Source organism: Aethina tumida, chromosome 5 (assembly GCF_024364675.1).
Source record: "Aethina tumida isolate Nest 87 chromosome 5, icAetTumi1.1, whole genome shotgun sequence".
NCBI classification, from domain to species: Eukaryota; Metazoa; Arthropoda; class Insecta; order Coleoptera; family Nitidulidae; genus Aethina; species Aethina tumida.
Genome location: NC_065439.1, coordinates 6,317,891 through 6,328,466, shown reverse-complemented (window position 1 = coordinate 6,328,466; position 10,576 = coordinate 6,317,891). Strand labels below are relative to the sequence as shown.

General features: G+C 28.5%; 1 long non-coding RNA gene across 1 annotated transcript; it reads left to right on the top strand.

Moving 5' to 3' along the window:
- The first annotated feature begins 6,979 nt into the window (after positions 1-6,979).
- Positions 6,980-7,631, top strand: LOC126265534 (uncharacterized). Its single transcript, XR_007548027.1, has 3 exons — positions 6,980-7,331; positions 7,390-7,491; positions 7,545-7,631. It is a non-coding gene; the product is annotated as an uncharacterized LOC126265534 (long non-coding RNA).
- The last annotated feature ends 2,945 nt before the right edge of the window (positions 7,632-10,576 follow it).

Sequence of the window (10,576 nt, the reverse complement as noted above, 5' to 3'; positions counted from 1 at the left end):
ATAGTAACTATGACATTGGATATAACATATAGTCTCCATAGAAATGTACTGTAGAATATACTTTCTTCACTCACTTCTTTTGGAGATCCCTACTCCTTTTGGAGTTAATAGATCGTCTAGAGTACAACAATTTTAACTAGTGCTAGAAAGAGTGTTTTAAGATCTGGTAAAGCTCTATCCGATGCTTTGCCGTCAAAGCAGGATGAATCCTGCTGTGAAGATTCAAATCATCCGGGCGGTTGCCCGTAGCCAGCTTTCCTACTGTTCGTCAGTGTGGGGCTACGCGGCAAAGACGCATATCAGTAAGCTGGCCAGAGTTGAGAGCGTGTGGTTGAGGATGTCCGTGGGTGCCCCCTGGTTTGTCCGTAACAGGCAAATTTTCAGGGACATCCACTGGACGGAATTCCAAGAGTACATCAAGAGGAAGGCTTCTAAGTTCTTCACCATCGCGGCGGACCACCGCAACGCGTTAGTGAGGAAGGCGGCTTTAGGGCCGACTCCGGAGGAGCGTGTTTGGTTCGCCAGGACAGCTCACAGAATGCCCAGGGACATCTTGAACGTCATGGAGTAGCGCTTGCGGTTGGTCGGCCTGGCAGGGCAGGAGCCTGGCTTCAGTTCTGGCGGGGAGCTGCAGTGGCGGCGGTCTACAGTTGGTCTTGTGGCGGTTGTTCGGGTTTGGGCGTTGTGGCCGAAGAGCAAAAGAATTTAGGAAATTATACCCCCTCTGTAGATGGGTTGGCTGTGGTTCGTTTGGGGTACTGGAGTTTTTCTTCAGTCCCTGGCGGGGCTGCGGTTGGCCACTCTGCAGAGGGCTCAAATCCCCCTCCCCTGTGTGTTTGTTGGTATGAGTGATGCTTACCCTGGATCCTGTTGTTTGGATACAGGAGTCGTGTGATGCTAGTGTACCCACGGCGGCGGTGCACGAGATGATACACGAATGTTGTGTTGGTTTTAAAAAGGTTTTTACCTGTAAAACCGTATTCCTGTTTGCAGAGAGGACGTGTAGGTGGTTATAGGTTTGGTGGGTAGGCCCTTATGGCCAGCCCCACACTACTCAGCACTCGGTGCTGAGTGTGCGTAAAAGCATTCCCCCACCTTTAAAAAAAAAAAAAAAAGTGTTTTAAGAATCTTTCCGGAGATACTTGGAACAGACTCTGTACCTTTTATGCGGTACCAACTTACTTAAAACTCTAGAAACAATAATAGGTAATCTGTTCACATCAACATAAAGTAATTTGATTTTTATATGAATAAGTAAAAACATTTGCAATCAAGTATGTATGTTAGAAATTAATTAAAAATAGTTGATGTTGCTGTGGTGTCTTCTATGAACCACGGCCATATTGTTTAATGACTTGTGTTTAGTATTTGATAAAAATCGTTATTAATAACGAATTTTTTGTTCGAGTCGGTTATTTTTCTGTTTTACGGTGGAATTTTGGACAATAATTAAAACTGTTTCTATCATGTATAAAATATGTACGATAACCACATTGTTTTCATATTGATAGTTTTTTTGTCCCGCAAGTTTCTTGTCAAACTGTCTGATTCTAATATAAAGGTTAATGCTTTCGTGATCATTGTTCGAATATATTGTTCACGTCTTTAGGTTGATGATTTATTCTATTTAATATTATCCTTCGAGTATACATTTACTATCAAATAGCTTATAAATATTATATTGCATACAATATGAACCAATATATTATTTATTCCTTTTACAGATCCCAATCAGATTTCTCGTAAAAAAAACCTGCATCGCTAATTCAATCGAACTACCACTCTCCTTTTTACCTCAAGATCTTCCAAATTTCCAACCTTAAAGCAATTTCCATTTCCTATTAAGTATCAAAAATTAAAATTCATTTTAAAATAAATATATATTTTAATATGTAGTCACTTTCAATTGTCATTTATAAATAAATAACCGAACAATATCAAAAGGAAGGATTTTTAACAATTTTAATATAACACTTTACACCCCTCAGATTGGAATAAAGTAAACTCTATTATATATAGAAGTATGGAAAATAAACTGCAAAGAAAAACTGAACAAATTTATAAATCATCCACTTCCTTCTCGGAATGCGTACTGCGTCTTGCTCCATCTCTTTTACTTTTCCATTTCGTATATCAGTCTGTTATTAATGAGCTTGTCTAACACACTGCACAGCGATAGTAGTAGCGAAATCAGTCTCAGTCCACTGTTTTCCTTGGGCAGCCACACTAACTTTGCTCTTCTCCATTATGCACCATATGAAGGACCGTACAAGTTGATTAATCGAAATTACTCTCTCAGACTAGTAGAGGTGTGATGTAGGGCCCATGTCCCACGGAAATTCCTTGAATTATATTTTACTATAGATTTTAGAGCTTATTAGGGGAAATGCCCATAATATTTGGATTCCGGGAAGGCTCGCCAGATGTAAGAGTTTCTAAACCCCCTTTAAATATCCTGAGCGCCCTGACTCGATCTCTTATTATTCTCTCAGTCACAAACGAAGTAGTTCACGTTCTCATCCGTACTGCTCGATCTAAATCAGCTTTGTGAGGAATGGAGACAATTCGTGCACTCTGTATACATATATAATAAATATAATTAATGTTGTAACTATAGAAATGTATATATAGAAAATATATTAGCCTGGTGTGTCATACATCAAAATATAAGTGTCTAAATTAAATCTCTTAATATTAACGTTTAACCGACCCATCAATTACTATTTCCAACAGGTTATGAACCCAGACCCCTTAAAGAATGACCGGGAGTAGATATTTTCTCAAATGAGAAACTTAAAATATTTCTTCGTTTATTGTAAATACTAAAAGAAAATATGTCGCAAATCGCTACTAGGCTTGAAATACTTACAAAAGATAACTACGATACTTGGTGTTTGCAAGTAGAAGCGCTTTTGGTAAGATATGACACTTGGAGTTATGTCAGTGGTGATATTCAGAGTCCACCAGCTCCAATCAGAACGAACAAAAACAGATGCAAAAGACATAGAGATCGTGGATAGCTACCGACAGAAAGGCGAAAACTGATTTAATATTAGCGATAAGCTCTTCTGAATTGAAGTTAGAGGATGTCAAACTTCAAATGACATATGAGAGAAACTGGAATGAATATAGATTCATGCATAGGCATCGTCCGGGCAAGCCCAAAAAACAAGCCTGTTAAAACAATTAACACTACAGAAAATGATAGAAGGAGAAATTATGGTTGAACGTTAATATTAAGAGATTTAATTCAGACACTATTTTGAAGTATCACACACCAGGTTAATATATTTTCTATATATATATATATACATTTCTATAGTTACAACATTCATTATATTGCACGAATTGTCTCCATTCCTCACACGTTCCCTCACTGAGTGCATTACAAACTCTTTCGTACTCCAATTTTAAATAAATAATTAATTAATTATAATGCTTGGGCCCGGGAAGTACCTTGGTTAGCACGTCTGTGGGCATCTCTTCACTCGGCATATATCCTAATTTAATATCTCCTTTTGAAATGATATTTCTAATAAAGTGATACCTAATGTTTATGTGCTTTGTACTTTGCTGAAACACCTATTATTTACTCCAGCAGATACAACTTAGTGTTCAATCCACAATAGAACGCCAAAAAATATTTTTTCAGTGTCATGGAAAATGACAGAATTAAATGTTATCCAAGAACCTGAAAGTCCTTCAAACTTCAAATATTTCAATGTCATCCTCCATGCTGAATTATGATAGAACAATGGTAGCAGAATATTAACGAACCCCTCCCAAAAGAAGTAAGTGTCATTCACAATAAAATATATTAATGTATATTAATGGCAGGGATAGATTGAAGATACTAGTACGTTTTTATGATTTGTCTCATTTTTTATTTTTATTTTCATTTTTGCAGTCTTAAACCAGATTGCATAACAACTTTTTTGTTTATATTCTTAAAATTATTGGTATGTGAAGCAAAGTTATATTTTTTTTAAAAATCAATTAAATTAAATTTAAAGCCATAGACTAGTTAAATTTGTAACTTGATCGACTATAATTATCAGATAATATTTTTGCTTCATTTAAAAATTTCTTATTAATTATTTATTAATTTAAACCTTATTTTCAGGTCCAAGTGGAACAACCAGATTAAATAAGAAATATATCGAGTTGAAGTGCACAATACAAAAAATTACGAGAGCATCTAAAAAGGCACACAAAAAACATTTAGAAACAAAACAAAAATTAAAACATATAATGGCAAACAAAAATCTCAAATGTTTTGGAGGATGTAACACCACTGTGAGTTTTATTGAGAATCAGGTTCGTAACCAAAAATTGAAACCTAGATGGAGGCGATTTACTATGGAAGTAAGGATAGTTTCCCTAACCGCAAGACTCTCTCCAAACTTTTAAGCCAAATTCCATCCAATTGTGGAATTAATGAGAAGTTTTTTAAACATTTAAAGAGTGTGGTGGGTAGAATGAAAACAATTGATACTTACTGTCTCGTAATCTTCGACGATTTTTATTTTGAGTACTGACATTTCGTACAATCCTAAAAAAGATTTTGTAGGTTTTGTCGATTTTGAAGCCAATGATAGGCGAACAAACTTTGCTAATCACGCATTAGTTTTCATGCTGAAAAGTGTTCACAAAAATTGGAAACAACCTATTTGTTTTTATTTTAAAAGGAGTGATAAGACATGTTAGTTAATCAGGTTTGAAAAATGCCGTCATTAATGTTTTATTAAAAAAGAACGAATACTTATTGTATAAAAGAAAATATTGAATAGAAATTTCAAGGTTATTTAATTGATGGCAAAGAAATCGTCTATTTGTTTGATCCATTCCACTTGGTAAAAAATGTCCGAAATTCTTTATTAAATAAATTATTACATTTTAAGTAGGATGGGTTAGATAAAGTTGCTTCTTGGTCACATATACATACATTTATAATATGAACCAGAAAATTGGGAATTTTAGTCAGTTTTCAAAGTTGACAGACGAACATGTCCTACCTAATAAAATACGAAAAATGAGGGTGAAAAACTGTACTCAAGTGGAGCTCTATTGCTTCAGCTCAGAAAGTTAGGGCTGAAATCAATAATGAGCTTTCACCAAATTCTCAATTTTTTGTGTACCATTTTACATTTTACATTTTACATTTTACATTTTAAATTTTAAATTTTAAATTTTAAATTTTAAATTTTAAATTTTAAATTTTAAATTTTAAATTTTAAATTTTAAATTTTAAATTTTAAATTTTAAATTTTAAATTTTAAATTTTAAATTTTAAATTTTAAATTTTAAATTTTAAATTTTAAATTTTAAATTTTAAATTTTAAATTTTAAATTTTAAATTTTAAATTTTAAATTTTAAATTTTAAATTTTAAATTTTAAATTTTAAATTTTAAATTTTAAATTTTAAATTTTAAATTTTAAATTTTAAATTTTAAATTTTAAATTTTAAATTTTAAATTTTAAATTTTAAATTTTAAATTTTAAATTTTAAATTTTAAATTTTAAATTTTAAATTTTAAATTTTAAATTTTAAATTTTAAATTTTAAATTTTAAATTTTAAATTTTAAATTTTAAATTTTAAATTTTAAATTTTAAATTTTAAATTTTAAATTTTAAATTTTAAATTTTAAATTTTACATTTTACATTTTACATTTTACATTTTACATTTTAAATTTCAAATTTCAAATTTTAAATTTTAAATTTTAAATTTTAAATTTTACATTTTACATTTTACATTTTACATTTTACATTTTACATTTCACATTTCACATTTCACATTTCACATTTCACATTTCACATTTCACATTTCACATTTCACATTTCACATTTCACATTTCACATTTCACATTTCACATTTCACATTTCACATTTCACATTTCACATTTCACATTTCACATTTCACATTTCACATTTCACATTTCACATTTCACATTTCACATTTCACATTTCACATTTCACATTTCACATTAACGTAACATGCAATGACATGGTTTATGAAATTATTTTAATATTAACTACACCATACTAAAAATTTGTTTAATAATTTTATTAAAGAAATATTAAACTTGAATACTTTTGAAACATTATGTAAGTGTGAAAGTTTATAAATAAATTTTATAACAAATATGATATTAATAACATAACGTAACCAAGTAATTTTAAGTCACAATTTCTTTCAATAATTTTATTTATTATTGTAAATAATATCTCGTGAATTTTTCTCTATTATTTTGTTTATGTGTTACATATATCCATATATTTTCAATTTTCATATCTTTAAAAATTTTAATATTCATTTTAAAAAACTGTTATGTACAATTATTTATCTCTACTTTTTAAATTCGAACATTAAAATACAGTATTAAAAATTTGAATATACACACGGGTTGTAAATATATGTGACACAACAAACGTATATACAAATAAAATATATGACTAATATTATCGTATACTCAAGATATATTAAATTAAAAAGTTAACTGATATTTGTTTCTTGTTCTAAAATTATCCATAAAAGTGAACATTTTGGATTATGTTTTTTGTTTTTAACGGAAAACTGGAGCAGTTTAACCTTTTTAAATATGGACAGAAACACATTTCAAAAGTAATTCTTTATTTTATGGATTTTACCGTTAAAGTTTAGTAATATATAAAATTATTTTGAATATTTTTATTATCATGCAAAAACTATGTCAATTAATAAATATTAACACACATGTTTCTTCATAGAATGTAACGTAATTGTAATCAATAAAATTTTAAACTTTAAAAGCAGCATCTCCCTGTGTTAAATTCCCTATATAAACGCCCTTGATGACTGATGACAAATTTTAAAAACTTCGCAATCAATCTATTTCACATTTTGGGTGTGGATTAATAAATGTTTGATCTTTGATATGACATAATTTTGAAGTCGTAATATGCTTTAATAACAAAGATATTAATGGTCAAACTTAGGTTATTTTCTACCAAGTTTGTACAGCAAATTCTAACCTAACCTAACCTAACCTAACCTAACCTAACCTAACCTAACCTAACCTAACCTAACCTAACCTAACCTAACCTAACCTAACCTAACCTAACCTAACCTAACCTAACCTAACCTAATCTAACCTAAGCTAACTTAGGGTAATTAAAATTAACAAAATATATTGTTGAAAAATCTAAGTTGAATATGTATTTTAGCACCGGTTCTCCTCCATCCATTGGAGAGAATTAAAATTAATTAGACATATTGTTGAAATTTGGCGCAGGGTTAAGTTTAAAGCTAAATTTGTATATAATTACAAGACAAGATCTATAACAATAAGGTAATTTATTATATAAAAAAATTGGTAAAATGTCTAATTTGAATAATTCATATTTTAGCCTTTACAATACGATATTTTATTTAAACAAAGCTGTGATTGTTGTGCAAATGACAATATACGCTTCAGATTACTATTATTGGTAATTGTACCCCAATATAAGGTAAAAATGATTAAAAAAAAACTATTCAATGTTAAATTTTCTTTATATTTCAGATTATCCACCAAGATGATATTATGTGATCTTAGTCTAATAGTTTTAGATTTATTTTCTTATGACTTATTTAGTTTATTAAATTAAATTACTAATAAGATTGATTAACAATACGTTATTAATTACTATATTAATTGTTGTTGCTTTTTTATGCAATATTCTTACATTAATACAAATGGTCTTTTACTTTCAATCGCACCCAAAAATGTATTACATACATTCTTCATTAATTTGTTCGTTATATATAACTGTACATCTAACAAATAATAAACATTAATGTAGTACAACTGAATTGACTTTATAAAAGTTAACGTTATATTTAACGACTTAAGTGTTTCTTTCACAAATTTTTGGTGAGTGTTGTACTAGAATGGTACAAAAGACACTATATTCATACAAGTAAATTTATATTTTTGAACTTAAACAGTAATTCTAATGAAAATTTAATTTCGCAGTGCAGTGATTTGATCATTGATGAATACAAGAATCGTTGTAAAGGTAAGATTCTACAAATAATTAATAATTTCAATCAGTACCTAATGTATTATATTTGAGTATTAAAATAAACACTATATCTCGTTATTTATTCTGCATTTCTAATTTTATAATTAGATTACATCAATAGAATTATATCAGAGAGGGTTTCAAAAATTCTGTTTTAATTATTAATTGTTTATAATGTTTAATCCCAATTATTATTACAATCTTTAAATTCTAAGGAAAGTAGATATCCATATTCTTATATTTTATACATCCATTCTAATAGATGTTTCAGTCATTTAAATTGTATAACTTACCGCAATTAGTATTCTTATGTTCCATTATTATTTTTTATTTTTTAATTTAATTATTTTTTAGACAAAATACCATCGAAACGGTTTTTATTTTATTGTATGTTATATTTTGTTTTGTTACTACAAAAATTTCTCTTTAATAAAAAAAATAATATTTCTTTAACTGATTTTGTGATTACAAATAATAAAATAATTTGAATTTATTTTAACTTTAACTTTAATTTGTAGAACATTTATACAATAATATTAATTTTGAATATTAACTAATACAGTGACAGACTAATATTTGTTAATTTTAGTAGAATTAAGAAAAAACGCTATTATTAAAAATGTGAAATAAATAAAATAAGAGTAACGGTTTCTTTTTCATTCGATTTTATGATATTTGTTACACAAGTAAAAAATATAATTTTTTGATGTATTATTTTGTAATATAAATGCGTATATAATTTTTAAGCCACTTTTGAGGACTGGTTCAAAAATCACTTTTGTACAGACGATAACACCCATCCTTACCCATATTTGAAATCAGATCTATCAAATAAATACTTAATAACTTCGTAAATAATTTGAAAAATAAAATAAATAAATGTAAAATTAATACTGTTTTATCAATAAATTAAATATAAATTCTGAAATTGTTCACTTATTTATCATGTATTCCATTTCTATTATAATAAAAGTAAATTTATAAATTGTTTATTTATTAAAAAAGTCAAATAATTTAATTATATTGTTTGGTTAAAGTTAATCTAAAGGTTTCGTTTAATATTTAATTTAATCTCTTTTGCTTTTCAATGACCTGAACTAAATTGTTGTTATTAATAATATTGAACCAGTCATACTGTAGAATTAATAGAATCTATACCAAATTTATTTTAAAAAGAACTAATGTTTAACATTTACCAGTAATTTTATAATTGAATATTATTTTCCACATTTTAGATATGGAATAAATGTTTATTCTTATTTTATTATCCACACAAAATACATAATATTATATCTGCAATAATGTTCCCATATGCAGTGCCAAAAGAGTTTGATCCATCTGAATCTTGAGAGAGACATCACATATGATAGAGACAGTAAGTCTCCCACTGAGGGGCTGACTTTTGCTGTCTCTGTCGAGCATGATATCTCTCTCTAGATTCAGACGGGTCAAACGCTGTATATATTGCTAATTTTTAACATTTAGTTATTCTGTAACTACATATTTATTTTTAAACGTTAGATTAAATATATTATGTATGTTAAAATGCACATGCACATGTACTACATTTGTTTTAAATAATAACAATTTGTACTGCGGACAATATTGATATTAACAAGACGCTTAGTTAACATAATTGTGTTTGAAATCAAAATCATAATATTTCTCTCAGAATTTTTTTATTGTATATGAGATTATGTTAATAATTATATATTTATATAATTAATTTAACCATAAATAAATATTATTATCATTGTTTATTTTTAAAATGTTATATTATTATCTCGTTAAATTCGAAACTCGAGGGACTCTTAAAATATTACCAATTATCGAGTGTTTGAAATATCAAATGGTTCGACATTTTTGAGGGAAAAGATATAAAACTTCGAATTATTGAGAGTTGATAATCAATTATTACTTATTAAGATGTACATATATACATGTACATATTCATAATGTGAATTAATTAATCTTTCTTCAAAGCACATTGCTGCTGCTCAGACTTCTCAATAACTTTTTTTATGAGAAAAAGTGCCTGAAATGCACAAATCACTTTCGTTTTGTAGACAGAAGCTTTGTAAGGTGTCCTGCTTCCTTAAATGACACCTCTGCCAAAGGTTCTGATGTATTGTCCTCATCTTCATCGTTGCTTTTTTCATTTGTATCTGTCGCAGATAAAATTTCGCCATGGGTTAGTGAACCTGAGACAGCAACATCTTCATCCACTGGACCAAATCAGAAAATGTTGAGGCTTTCGTGACAATTGTTTCCCTATCTATAGCTGTTCGGGTTTATTGGTCATCAAAGTCACAGGAATCAAATCAGACCTCTGAAACAACAACAAACGTCGACCAATAAACCCGAACAACTCTAAAAATGGAAACAATGGTCACGAATGCCTCAACCTTAACATTATAAGAATTGTTAGGGATCATCCTGTGTAGCTATATTTTAGAAAGTTACCACTTGTTATAGTGAAGCTTCTGAGTTGAGGAAAATCAAATGTAGTGAAACGAAATTTATTAATCGT